Here is a 15,844-nt window from a genome sequence, read left to right on the forward strand (position 1 = left end):
TGCTCAAATTTACTTTTTCCAGCCTCTTATTGCTACTTGTCCCAACTTTTTTGGGATTTGTTGACACCGTGAAATTTTGAATCAACAAATTTTTCCTTTAAAATGATACATTTACTCGTATTAAACATTTGATCTGTCATCTACGTTCTATTACAAATAAAATATTGACATTTGCCATCTCCACATTGCATTCAGTTTTTATTCACAATTTGTTTAGTGTCCCAACTTTTTTGGAATCCGGTTTGTATATGTATGTGTGTGTGTGTATATATGTAGATATGTATGTATATATATATATATATATATATATATATATATATATATATATATATATATATGTGTATGTATATATCTATGTATTTGTGTGTATATATATGTGTGTGTATGTATATGTATATGTAGATATGTATATATATATATATATATATACTGCTCAAAAGAATTAAAGGAACACTTTTTAATTAGAGTATAGCATAAAGTCAATGAAACTTATGTGACATTAATCTGGTCAGTTAAGTAGCAGAGGGGGTTGTTAATCAGTTTCAGCTGCTGTGGTGTTAATGAAATTAACAACAGATGCACTAGAGGGGCAACAATGAGATGACCCCCAAAATAGGAATGGTTTAACAGGTGGAGGCCACTGACATTTTTCCCTCCTCATCTTTTCTGACTGTTTCTTCAGTAGTTTTGCATTTGGCTACAGTCAGTGTCACTACTGGTAGCATAAGGCGATACCTGGACCCTACAGAGGTTGCACAGGTAGTCCAACTTCTCCAGGATGGCACATCAATACGTGTCATTGCCAGAAGGTTTGCTGTGTCTCCCTGCACAGTCTCAAGGGCATGGAGGAGATTCTAGGAGACAAGCAGTTACTCTAGGAGAGCTGGAGAGGGCCATAGAAGGTCCATAACCCATCAGCAGGACCAGTATCTGCTCCTTTGGGCAAGGAGGAACAGGATGAGCACTGCCAGAGCCCTACAAAATGACCTCCAGCAGGCCACTGGTGTGAATGTCTCTGACCAAACAACCAGAAAGACTTCATGAGGGTGACCCAAGGGCCCCATGTCCTCTAATGGGCCCTGAGCTCACTGCCCAGCAGCATGCAGCTCGATTGGCATTCGCCATAGAATACCAGAATTAGCAGATGCACCACTGGTACTCTGTGCTTTTTACAGATCAATCAATCAATCAACATTTATTTATATAGCACATATTCATACAAAAAAAAGTAGCTCAAAGTGCTTTACAAAATGAATAGAGAAATAGAAGACACAATAAAAGAGAAACATAAGTCAACATTAATTAACATAGAATAAGAGTAAGGTCCGATGGCCAGGGTGGACAGAAAAAACAAAAAAAAACTCCAAAGGCTGGAGAAAAAAATTAAATCTGTAGGGATTCCAGACCAAGAGACCGCCCAGTCCCCTCTGAGATGAGAGCAGGTTCACCCTGAGCACGTGACAGAAGTGAAAGGGTCTGGAGAAGCCATGGAGAACATTATGCTGCCTGTAACATCATTCAGCATGAGCAGTTTGGTGGTGGGTTAATGATTGTCTGGGGAAGCATATCCATGGAGGGTCACACAGACCGCTACAGGCTTGACAAAGGCACCTTGGCTGCCATTAGGTATCAGGATGAAATCCTTGGACCCATTGTCAGACCCTATGCTAGTACAGTGGTTCCTGGTGCACGACAATTCCTGGCCTCATGTGGTGAGAGTATGCAGGCAGTTCCTGGAGGATGAAGGAATTGATACCATTGACTGGCCACCACACTTTTCTGACCTAAATCCAATATAACACCTCTGGGACATTATGTTTTGGTCCATCCAATGCCACCAGGTTGCACCTCAGACTGTCCAGGAGCTCAGTGATGACCTGGTCCAGATCTGGGAGGAGATCCTCCACAACACCATCTGTCATCTCATTAGAAGCATGCACCGATGTTGTCAGGCATGTATACAAGAACACAGGGGCCATACAAAGTGCTGCGTACAATTTTGAGTTGCTGCAATTAAATTTTGGCAAAATGGACTAGCCTGCCACATAATTTTTTCACTCTGATTTTTGGGGCGTCTTTGAATTCAGGGCTCTGTAGGTTGATCATTTTCATTTCCATCAAACGATGTGGCATCCTTTCGTTCCTAACACATTACCCAGTCTATATCAGTATAGATATCCAGGAGGATTTCTTTTTCCCCATTAAGATCTGATGTGTTTTCAAAGCGTTGATATATATATATATATATATATATATATATATATATATATATATATATATATATATATATGCCAGCAACACTCATGACAATGACAAAACAATTACATTGTCAATCATGTTACGTTATTATTAAAATGTTTCCTTTTCTTTTTCATTACTTCTTTAACACACTACTTCTCCGCTGCGAAGCACAGGTATTCTGCTAGTAATATAATATATATAATACAGGTAAAATTCTGTTACAACGAACTCCCAGGGACCTAAAAAATATTTCGTTGTAATGAGATTCTGTATTTGTTACTATAGTGCTTTCTTTAACTTGCGTCCAGGCGTTTGCAATCACTTCAATAGCTTTTCGCGTTAATTTTAATATCCTTCTAACTACAAGTTATGCTGACGAGAATTTTTCTCAGCATTTCCTTATGATAATACTCTTTCAGGGTGCGAATGATGCCCAAATTCAATGGCTGAAGCACTGTTGTGCAATTGGGTGGGATGAATTCAATGCGAATATTATCTAAATGTAGAAGCATGTTATGGGCAGCACAGTTATCAATCAGGAGCCGAGTCATCCTTTTCTTCTTTATATTGTGAGGTTTCTGAACTCTTTTCGTTGTAAAGATATTTGTTGTAACGGAATTTTACCTGTATATATAATATATAATATAATATATTATATTGCTATAATAGAAATAGTAAGATTGTTCTGTATTTTTAAAATAGGTCAGTATTTAGTGTGACCTTGCCAGGAATGAAAATTGGAACTAATCTGCTGTATAACTATTTTAGCTAGTAGTGTATTGCGTTTTTCAAACTTATCGTTGATGTAAAGTTTCTAAACTCTTTTGGGACTCACCCCAATGGGACTACATGCTGAAGAGCATCCCAAAGCACAATCACCGCATCTGTAGGAGACAGTTTATCTATTGCCAGGGCAACCGCAGTCTCCCAGCGCTGCAGAGGCTCGCTGCGAAAGCAAATCCGAGCCGACTGAGGTGACGCTATTAGTGCTTGTTGCCGATGGGTGATGCAAGGCACATTATAAATGCAGGGAACAGGAATTACTTGGCCACTAACCTGGTCACAACCCTGCCTGACTGCTGTGTCTGTGTATAGGAGAGTGGTAGATCCTGCTACAATAAATAACTGCGCTGTTCCTGTTTCAAGCTGAATAAAGTTGGTTTTGCTAAAGTATCAACACTCAGCCTTGTGTTTTGGGGTGCAAAACAGGGATTCACATGTCACACTGGATTTGCCATAACACCTCTTTTGACACTGGCTGTATTTCATTGTTTTCTTTGTACATGTGATCCCATACAACTTCAGTTATGCTGAGGTGGCCATTCTGATACTTTTAGACTTCCATATGCAGAAGTCAGTTCAAAATAGGTCTTAATTGGATTTGCAGTGTGTTTAAAGTCTTTATCATATGGAAAAGTGAAATTCTGGCAAATAAAACATTTTCCCATAGCTATAGCATGATGGGTTAAAAATCTGTTTATATTTTTCACCAGTCATTATTCTACTTATTCTAACTACAGTATATCCCTAATAGTCATGGACAAAACTGCCACCTTTGAGCATTTCACAGAAACCGTCAGACAGGCATCCATATACTTCACGGTAGCTGTTCTTCTGATGTACTGGTGTCTTTGTGTATCATAATTTTAAATTTGGACCCATCATCCAATTCAGACTTTCTTTACAAGAACATTTCTTTTAAGACTTCTTTACATGATTGAAGTGTATACTTTGGTGCAAAATTAGCAAAATAAAGCTAAATTTCCCCTTTGGTACAAATAACATATGGTACTATCTGTCTGTCTGTCTATCTATGATGACTCTGCCCTAGACACTGGATTTTCTTCTGATGCTTATGGAATTGTACTTTAAAACTGGCTCATCAGATGCAGGAGGCATTTTTGGATCTTCCACTATAATTTCTTTCTTCCGTTTCGGCAAGTTTCTTTCCATTTCTTTATTACTTCTTTAAAAACAAACTACAGCCTTCTTGATACAACATGATGGTTTCATGTATTTCAAAAGGCCTCTCCTCAAGACACCCTAGTACTTGTGGTTACCATTCAAGCTACCCATTTATTGCACCACAGAGTATACACAATAGTGGTTCCTGCACGCAGAAAATTAGTGGTGGGCCGCCGCTGCAAAACTTGTTTTGCTGACTCAGCTGCTAAAATATCAAATTGAAAATTAAAATCCATAACAATTTTTCAAATTGATACTTTTTTAAAATTCATGCTATGAAAACTGTGCATGGAGAAGGCAATTTTTAATTAATTTGTTAGACGTTTTATATAGTTGTACTTTAAAGGTAATGCTCACTGCCTACTTTAAGTTATTTAGTGGTCCACATAAAATCAATTTAATACCATAAGTTACTCTAAAATATCTACAGGGTGGTCCAGATCTAATTATGCAATTATGAAAAGGCGAACACGTCGCACCCGTTGTTTGACTGACAACCGTCTTCCCGCCATTCTGGAATGTAGGGCAGGTGCTGCCATCTATCGGCAACAAAAATAATTTTTTGTGAATTCTCTATGTAATAAATGTAATAAGTTATAGCGTAATGAAAATTGCATAATTAGATCTGGATCACCCTATGTTATCTACAATGTACATATACTGTGTTGTACCTTATATGATTACATAGCCACTGACATGACAAGCATATTTCCGCACCAATAAACCAGTCAAGCTATTTATTCATTATTATACAGACCTTAAAAGCAAGTGATTTGTTCTGCCAAATAACATGAATGATAACGAGAGAATACTGAAGTCTCCACACACCTAACTCAACCCAACTTCATACTCAACGCAATTTAGTTGTATTTATGAAACTAGCCTTATCCATTATACTGTATGATAATGGCTGTGTAAGCAGAAACAGGTAGCTGAACAAAGACATATTTATTCTTTCTGTAAGGACAGACAACTTTTTTTAAACTTTATGGACTTGTTACAGACATTTAATTGACAAAACCAAAGGATTTTGTGGCATACGGTTTCATGCAAGATGGTCAAAAACTATGACTGTACAACACACAACCTCAGATTCACTACTGTGCATTTTTTTAAAAAGATCAAAGCAATATTATTTCATTGTTAAATCTTAAATCTTACTGTACATGATGTGTGTTCTTAACAAGAAAGAAAAAAAGACACTATTCATCTGCAAAGAATGAAAGCCTTTTGAATATACAGCTGGATTTAGCGGTTACTCAGTTTTTGTGCGTCATCGCAGCTGAAATTTTAATCTGCATTTATTCAACTTTTTAAACTGAGAATTCCTTTTTGTGTTTATTGTTTCTTAATTTATGTCTTTTACTGTTGTTTATTAACATCATTAAAAATTGTGATCTAGTTCAATTTTCATTGTTTTCTTTTAATTATCCAGATTACCATTACGCAAAATAGTAATAATCATCATATTTGGTGGCAACTGATTTCAAAATATTTATGAATTAACCACCAAAAACGTAATTGTAAGCAACATTCATGTGACCCAGTGACTTTTTTCCCTCAGAAAGGGGCGCCCCCATTGCTATTTATATGAGACATTGAGGGAGTGTGTGTGTGTATGTATGTATATTACATATGCACACACACACACATATATATATATATAAATATATTACAAAAATACTGTATATAGCATACACACTATACAGTATATATACACACAAGGAAATTAAAAAAATGTACAAAATTTGTTAAAAAGTATACAGAGTACGTTCATTATATTATGTTACTGAGTATGTTTTCATGTATATAATGTATGATATACAGAGTGAGAGCGAGCTAGGAATTTCAGTTCTGTTCAAAGGTCAGTTCTATGCTGAATGTCACTGCCTGTTGAGGTTCACAGTAATTCAAACTTTTGCCCCATTTGTACCTTTAAGGCACATGCCAATGCATATTATTTAATACTGCTGTAAAAGTAAAATAAATTAGAACTTTAAGAGCACCAAAATAGCAAAAATGCACAAAATATGTGCTAAATGTTTTATAAATACTTAATGACTTAACTATACCATAATTATCATTACACTTTAATTTACAAATATAGCAAACATCAGCTGCAAAATCACCAAGTCACTTGCATCACTCTTCATAAAAACTCATTCAGAGTATATTATAACAGTGAATTAAAAAAAAATCAGTTAAGTATATTTTGTGGTAAAAATGACCTAATCCAGTTTATAGACAAAATAAATATACCTGATGCTTTCAGCTGGACTATCAAGTAAACTGATTACAAATTCTTCTCTATTGCTGAAGAACTCCACAATATTAAAGACAGGAAATGCTTTAATGACAAGTAAATCCACTCTGTGTGTGTTGATCAGTGCACTACTTTAGGATAACATCATTTGATTGGCGAGTGTAATCACTGACGTGCTCGAGATATTTAAAAAAAAAAAAAGATGTTGTATGGCCCTTCTCTAAGGAAGGTCACACATTAATCTTTCTCAATGGCAAACAGATTTAATTCCAGGATGTCAGTAAATAGGAAAACAGGCCTTTATTTATAAGCTATAAATGTAAATGTTTCAATTTTTATTTTGCTCTCACACAATATGTACTATAGGAAAATAAATCCTGTCTTAAATTTCAGTGTTAAATTAGTTTACACATGAAACACTGTTTAGGAATGGAACCCTTTTCCATCAACTCTTAACACCATAAGATGATTTCATCTGTAGGATATACAGTATAATTTTGTCTTCCTTTTGCACTGGACATAGTAATCTTACATGGACTTTCACTGACTTTAAAGTTAACTTGGGTCACTCTCCATTATTGAGAGTGAAGGTAAGGAAGAGGAGTCAATTTTGTGTTTTCTAAAAATGATGTACAAGGAGTCTCATGTATTAATGCCTATTATTATTAACTTATTTGGCTAACAGCTTTTTCATGATGACTTACAACATTTGTGATACAATTGGCTACATTTCTTTTGTTTTTCCAGTTAAAGTACAGACAAGTAAAGTGACTTGCTCTTGGTCACACAATGTCAGTGGTGGGTTTTGAACCCACACCCTCAGAGCTTTAAGTCCAAAGCCTTAACTGCTATGCTACATTCCCTGCTTATTGTGATGATTTAGGTTCTGTTCCATGGTTTCCACTTCCCTTTTAGGGGGACTCTTGAACCCGACACCGTTGGTAAAGTAACCAGATGAGCTGGACAATGAGGACACCAAGGATGCAAGGGGAAAGGTGCAAAGTGCAGAAGTGCTTTTATTTAAAACAGTCAAAAGCAAAAAGTGTTTAAAACAAGTGTAGTGCTTTCAAAAGTCAATAAATAAATAATCCATTAAAACCAGTGAAAATGTGGAGGTTAAAATCCACTAAATAAATCCAACTAAAACTGAGATTAAAGCACTGGCTGGAAGGCACGGTGCCTTCTTAAGCTGGTGGCTCCTCTGCTTCTCAATCCAAGCCCTGCACCAGGGTAGTTGCCCTACCTGCAGCTGACTTCACTTACTGGTGTGGTAGCCTTTTGGACCCTGGCTCTGTAGGGCTCTGCCAGATTGAGACTTGGGTTTCCTCAGCAACCAGGGTGCTCACACTGGGGCTTCCACCTCCCAAGCCTCTAACTCTGCTGCCTTCCATGGCAAGCTGTCCTTGGTCGTGGTCACTCCTGCTCCTGTGCAAAACTCAGCAGGAGTGACCCAATCAGTTATCCCCGGGATCCGGCCAAACACCTTGCTATGGCTCACTTCCAAGCTGCCTTCAGCTACCTGCAAGTTTGCTCTTTCTGCTCGCTCACACTCGGACAGGCCGTCAGCTTTGAGCTTCCTCTTCTTCCTCGTCTAACCTCCATTCTCTCTTTCGATCTTTTTTCTCCTCTTCTGTACTCGCGCTTCTCCTGTTCATAATGGGGATGTGGCACAGGTGCAGTGATTAACAGCTTCCGGCATCAGTTACGAATATGGTTGATTCCTTACCTGTGCTCTTAAGCGAGGAAATGCCCGCACCACATTGTGCCTGAGAACCGCTCCAGCCACACTACCATGCCCCCTCTATAAGCCACGATTGCAGCGATTATTTATTTAAAAACTGGCCTTTTCATCCGAGCTGTGGACCCGCTATACCACAATGACATGGGAGATGTTTCACATGACCAGGACCAGTGCAGTGTTACGTCACCGGAAAGTAACAGTATAAATAAGGCAACGGGGTATTTAATTTTTTTTTAACATGCCAAAGATGTTCATGTCAGGCTAAGTGATGACTCTATATTAACTTGGGAGTTGCACTCTTTTACTGTTCCCTATGACTGGAGAGAAAGAAACAATGAAAAGGCCTGTATTGGGAGTGACTGAGATTCTTGAATTGCCTGTCACTCTGAGGAAGCAGTCTGTGAAATATTTCGAATTGCTATGAAATTCTTTATCACCATATTTACTGCCTTGTGACTATAATTCAAGCTTTATCATAACAAACTGAAATACTGAAATGGTATTGGTGAGTACTTGAAAGCATAACTGTTTTTTCTTATATTTTCATGTAAAGCATTTTGTAACTGACTTATTTGACTACTATTTGTTCAACATTAAAACATTCAATTTGTCATTAAGCAGCTTGACAGTCTAATTAATCATAAACTATCTCATCACTCTTTAAATGACTACATACCCAATTTTTTAGATTATTACCCCTTTGAAAAAAAGCATTGTTACGTGGTAAGTGGCAGCTTTGTAACTCTATTTTTAGATTCCTAAATTCTATGTGGAGTCGTTCACTGGACTTCTGTGCCCCTGGCCATTAACTACAACACCAATGTCATTAGTAGTGACGAGGTGGCTACTACTATCCTACGTTACTATGAGGTCCCGGTGCCTACAGTCATAAGCACAACCACCCGAGAGAAGACACAAAACTTTCCTTTCAAACGTATACCAGAAGTTTATTGAACAACTAAGAATTATAAGTGTCAAAGTGCAGCAGTTCAATTAAATCAATACATTTTTAAAATTGGGTACTTAAAAAGCAGTATACTTGGGTGTTCCATAAATATATCCAAGAAATAACTATTAAAATACAAAATTCTTCATCCTGAAGTATTCCTTTCTCTTCTTTTGTTGGTAAATCATAGTTCTTTTGTTGCATCGTTTACCACATTCCAGTCAGCCACCTCAACTGATACCCCACAGACCCAAACTGCCACCTCGATCAGTCACAGCTGCTCACTATGGCGCCTCTCCCCCAAACGGATGCCGCTACGATTTGGATACTCCTGTCTCTGTATACTTCCAGCAGCCCATCTCCATTCTCATTTGCTTTCTTAAGTCAGTGTGATATATGGCCGGCCGTTCATCCTGGCCAATACCCCCACACTACCAGGTGGAACCCTCCCTGCAGCATGGAGGTGCCCCGAATGCCAGCAGGGCATCATGGACATTGGAGTCTTTATTCACAAACCTGCTGGATACCATGGGGGCCGGTAGGAGGCGGTGCAGGGAGGAACAGCGATTATTTGCCTTACGTCCCAGAAGTACATCCGAGTCACATGGACAAGAGGAATGACGTGCTTCCGGGGTGAAGAAAAAGGACTTTGTATCTGACCTGGAAGTGATAGGAGATCACATGGACTGGGGGATTGGAAACACTTCTGGGTCAGTGACTATAGAGGACTCTGGGAAATCCCAGACGAGTGAGCTGAACTGGGTGGAAGGGTGGCAACGCGTCTGGGAGTGGAGGATTATTGTTTATTAGTGATTTGTATTGTGATTTATGAATATAGGGGGAGGAGAGTGCTTTGTGAACGTTACTGGAAAATAAAGTCAAACTTTTGGACTTTTACTTTGTGTCGGACGTCTTGGTCAAGGGAGCGATAGCGCCCCCTATCTGTCATATCAGACAGACTAGAACACAGCCACTCTCAGGAACCTCCACACCAGCCATTGGTCCTGTTGTCTTTACATAGGTCAACTGAACTTATGTGGCCTGTCCTTTCTGTTCAACACAAAGTACTTATGTCAAACTTCCAAAGAGTGGTCACTTATTCTGTTTTTGATCTCTTTGTCTCCTCAGAACTTACTGCCATAAACCAACATTGGAAGCCATAAACTTACTGTACATCTGGCCATGGCATTATGCACAGTAAAAACCCAACACTAAAATTCTCTCGCCTTCCCTCATAAAAATAGTAAAAACACAAAATATGAAAAAAAAAAAACCCAACAACATAGACATGAATAGCATTTTAAACTTTTTTATTCTATTGTTCCATCATTTAGCCTTCACACACAAAGTCCTCCTTCCTTATGAGGTGAGATTCTGCCCCACTCCCTTGCTACCCTGCTCTGTCCTCTTCACTTCCTCAGTGCCATTGGTTCATCCTACCGCTGCCACCATATTGTGATGTTCTATGCCTGTAGCCAATGTTGCCCATCTGCTGTTGGTGCACCTTGTGGTTAGAAACTGAGATGAACCTATGTCAGTTGCTCAGTATCCAATCAGTGAAATTTTTGTTACAATGCAAAATGTGCGGTGCAATAAATAATTAAATAATTTTAAAATCATAAGTAAAGTTCTATTAGATTAAAAACACAGAAACAGTCAAACAGCAGCATAGAAAATCATGATCAAGACGTTGTTCATATAAAAATAAGTGCATCAGAAATGTCTCTTTTTTCCCCACCTGACAAGAACCCAGCAACAGTCAGGCACACAGCGTTGTTACAGTGCAACCATTATCAGAAGCCTCTGGAGGATATTGGACAAAGATTCCAACAACTTTAAACACAGCTCAGTCTGAGCATTGCCTCCAAAAGATATCTCACCACGAAATACCCCTTCCCTTCCTGTCATTGATCCTTCTTTGCTCCTCCAGAGATAAATCAACAGATCTAGGTTCTTACTAGTACAATGGCTTTGCCACAACAGGACACCAACTCCATCCTTTGTATTTGCACTCCAGCCTCCCCCCTCTGTGTTCACCTCATCTTCTCATGTTTTCTGCTCCACCTGTTCCTCCACCCATCCCAGCACTCAGCTTGCCTTTTAAATATTAGAGCTAATTAGCATTTGCCCCTCCATCAATTGCATCAAAGTACAGGATTGTGCATCAATTAGCCCCAGCTGAACAAATTCAGTTGCCTAAGCTCATTTAGTCTAAGACACAAAGTATCACAGTAACCTCATCAGTGTTATCTTTATATATATATCTTTTATATTTCCGTAACTGTGAGTAATATGAAAAAACTAACAATGATAACAGAATGTACTTACAAGTACCAGTCTACATAAAATACTTTTAATTAATACCATTTTACAATATCATGTGGCTGAAATTGCTTTCATTGACAGCAGATTCTAACTTGAGTGATGGAAACATCCATGTGCTATTGTTAGCTGGTTTTTGGATGTGGAGGGTTTGTGGCTAATTGAAGTTTAAATTTCTTAATTATAACATTTTAAAAAGAAGTACCCAATAGACTTAAAATCTATACAGAAGTCTCAAGCTAAAATTGTTGGCTGCATCTTAACATTGCAGAGAGTGAATCACTGTGGCACGTTTGTGATAAACTACAGAGTCAGAGAAACACTAGATCATTATAATCTTTAGATAATGAAGCCACCAAGCCAGCTTTCATATATTTCTACATAAGTTAAGTTGCTTTTTTGTTTTTGCTACTTGTATGGAGATGAACATCATGTCACTTACCTGTCTTTCGATTTCAAAGAACAGGAGTGAACTGGTGTGACTGAGGTTTCTGCAAGCCACAGAGACAAGTGTGGGATGGAGTAAAAGCAGTAACCAAAATGAAGACATAAAAGTCCTACCCTTCCATTCCTCTGCATAAAAGGTTGTTCTTACCTTGTACGGCAATGAATAAATGATATCATTACTACTGTACAGAATAAATAAATAATATCTTTATTAGTTAAATGAACACAAATCTAACTCCATATAGTAATAGTTGACCATCCAACCCCACCTAAATGTGACCCCACTCCATCCTGTATCCTGCAATGAGTTGTACTTGCTTCAGCGCATATGACTGCAAGTGTTTCACTGTTTCTCTTGTCAAGAGTGGCTGTTGAAAGAGTATAGTAAATCTATAAAAAATATACAAGTAACCGCTCTCAAGGTAAAAATGAAACAGTACACAGATTTGTAGTTAAAGTCACACAGAATGTTTCTCTGTTTTAGGTTACAATTCACCAGTGCTTTTCAATAGGTGAAATTTCCTCAGAGAATAAGTGTGCCAAGTTTCAACAAAATTGATTCAATAAAAGCCAAGTAGTTTTATGGGGACAGACATTCAGACAGACATGGCTATCACAGTAGGCACTTATGCAAGCACACCAAAATCAATTAATAGCAAAATTTCATGTAAAAGAAAGTTTTTCTTAATGGCTATAGTGATTTGGAGGTGATGGCTGAACCCAGATATGACATCACACTGGTGTGGGTTGGAACATTTTTTGAGAATATGATTTTGATATAAGAAATTCTGCAAGTTTGGGTTTACTTTCATATACACTTACCCTGTATTGTTGTATTTCATGAAAATATATTTTTTTTATATCATCTTAAAATTAAAGGAGCGCAGCAGTTAACTTGGTTACTACAATACAGCTCTTGTATATAAAGAGAAAAACTTAATAGATTAATAATGCTAAATAAAAAACAGAAAGAAAAGAACAATTGTTTTATTTTCTCTGTACTTATTATACCTTTATATACACAATTACAAGTATGCACAAAATAAAATATTTTGTTAACCTAATTCAGCCAGTACATTCCATAAACTGTATTTCTGATATGCAATTTTACCTGGATGTTTAATTCTTACTTAGAACACTTTGATTAAAATGTAAAAGTCAAAATTAAGCAAACTATATATTTGCCTTAAATCATATATAAAAATAAAAATAACATTGATGATAGTTTTATACACAGGAACACATTCCACTTGAATGCATCTTCCTTTCTGGTTCTTGAGAAAACAAAAAATGTTGGGGAAAACAATATATTTAGGTACGCTCCACATAAAGAAATGTGTAAGTAGTCATGAGAAAAACACATAAAGCTATGAAAATATAACAAGCAGTCATTGATTGTTTCAGACATATTTAGCTAGAGAAATGCTTCAAATATTTTGTAATCATTGAAACAAGACTAATATCTCATATTGAAATAATAAATACAGTAAATGCAAAGCCTTTAATCCGTTTCTTCAGATAAGCATTTGCTGTCAGACTGTCTCACACTACAATGCACATTTTCATTGCATAATAAAGAAACATTACTAAAAGATTAGGATCTTGAATCCGGCTTCCTCAGTAATACTTGAGGGATTTGGGATTTACCTAGAGTTCGGATAGCCAGAGACATAGCTCTATGAATATGAAACACATGGCCTTTAGCACTGATGAGATGTTGTGTTTCTTTGACGCAAAGTCTGAAATGAGGCTCAGCTGTCTCATTTGTATCATGTGTCATCCTATACATTTTAAAGACATATATATTTTTTTGTTTTAGACTTCTATGACCAAATGAATTGAACACGTGTATATGAAAGCAGAAAAGTGTGTAAGTTAACTTAAAATGCCTGATAAACATAGTATGTACAGTACATGAATAGTGCACTAGTTTTTGTTATTTTGTCTGCATGTAAATGTAAACAGAACACCGTCACAACTTTCAGTTAACAAACAACACACTTCCCAAAATCTAATCTGAGGTCCTAATATTGCAAAATTCACATATTTTATAATAGCTCCCCATGTCCACCGCTGGTCTAGATCGGGGTGGGCAAAGTCAGTCCCAGAGGGCCTCAGTGGCTGCAGGTTTTCATTCCAACCCAATTGCTTAATTAGAAACCAGTCCTTGCCAGTCTGAGACCTTATTTCATTTTATGGCTTGTTAGTCTGCAATGTTAAGTTCTTATATCGTAGAATTTTTCCTTTCCAAGGAAATCATCCAAATGATTTGAAGCCTAAAATGGAAAATTTTCAATCTGTCACATATTTCTCTTGTGTTTTATTAAACCAAAAAGTGCATGATGAATCCACAGAGGTGTAGGTGAAAACAAGTTAAATGGTGAACTGCTGGCTCCCTTGCCATTTACATGTTATTTCTAATAAAGAGCCATTTAAAAACAGTGAATGCAATAAGCAATTAAGGGCATGGAGCCTTAACGAGCGAGACCATTAAAATGAAGCATCAAAATGTCACTTGAGCAATAAGTACATCATCAGCATTAATTGACTTCTCATTAAGAAACTTGGGTTGGAACAAAAATCTGCAGCCACTGTGACTCTCCAGGACTGACATTGGCCATCCCTGGTCTAGAGCTTAAATCTAAGTTCAAAAGCATCATCTTGTGAAAAAAAGGGTCTGACCCTTGGCTCAAGTATGTTTTATTTTAAACTTTTGTTGTTTGTCATAAATTACTTTTCTTGTTATGCTAATACTGTTTTGTGATTGGTTTTGTTTTATTTGAAATTATGTATACTTAAGATTTTTGCTAATTTGCTAAAATTATTTATCCTGGCTAATGTATACTTAAGTTTTTTATATCCCTATTGTTCTTTGAGTGGATTCCCCAGGAGGTGGGTCCATCTTGACATTAGCACTGAAGGATCACCCTTTGTCTTTACATTCTGCCTTAGAACTGAAGTCTGGTACCTTGCATTTTGGACTGGCTATAATTGCTTTGGATTGACTTTTAAGCAAACCCTTTCAGCCTTATTTTTTGCTCCTTTTCCCTTGCTTAAAATATAAAAGAACATAGTTTCATTTTTGCCCTAAAGGCCAAATGTTTATAGCCTTCCTCTTCTTTTAAGGCTATTTCTGATTATGTTGAGACTTTTAATATCTAAAAGATTGAGCCTCATTTTGGGTGGGTGCAGCCTGGAAAGCCTAACGTTTGAGTCTGCAGCCAGACTCCCTGAAGTTAGGCGTGTTTCTAAGGCTCAGACCTGGTCTGGTATTGTTATTTTGAGGCCAACATCCCTTTTTGTCAGTTTTGTGTTGCAGAATCTCAACAAATTGCAGTTCACAGTAACTATGGTTTGACATCAACTGCTGAAACGGTCACTAAAAAAACTTCAATCTTGACGTGACGACGTTGTCGTCTCAACTGATTGCACATTCAATCAAAAATATAACCTAATAAAGAACATTTTACAAAGAGAAAAAAAAAATCTGTTATGAAATTAAAAAGGAAAATAGAGAAAGCACTAATCCCACTAGAGCCCAGTGACTGTCACACAGAGAGAAACATGGCATGACCACGGAGGTCTCAAACCTGGGTAATTTACACAATTTATTCCAGCTCTAATTTATGAGGGCAGGTTTCCAAAATGTTTAATATACTCAAATTGAATTAGTACTTCCTCTACCATTCTGTTATGTTTCCTATATTTTTTTTCTATTTTAGTTTTCCTTAAGTTATAGTGTTAGTTTGTCTGTTGCCTCCATTATATTCTCAACAGCACTAGTAATATTTGTGATGTGCTATCTGTTGAATCAAAAAAGCAATACATTTTAATACCACATGCATTACACAACACATTTCAATAGATAGTGCATCACAAACATTAACACTAGTCATACTTAAGAGTGTAACTGTAAATG

Source organism: Polypterus senegalus, chromosome 9 (genome assembly GCF_016835505.1).
Source record: "Polypterus senegalus isolate Bchr_013 chromosome 9, ASM1683550v1, whole genome shotgun sequence".
NCBI lineage: Eukaryota > Metazoa > Chordata > Cladistia > Polypteriformes > Polypteridae > Polypterus > Polypterus senegalus.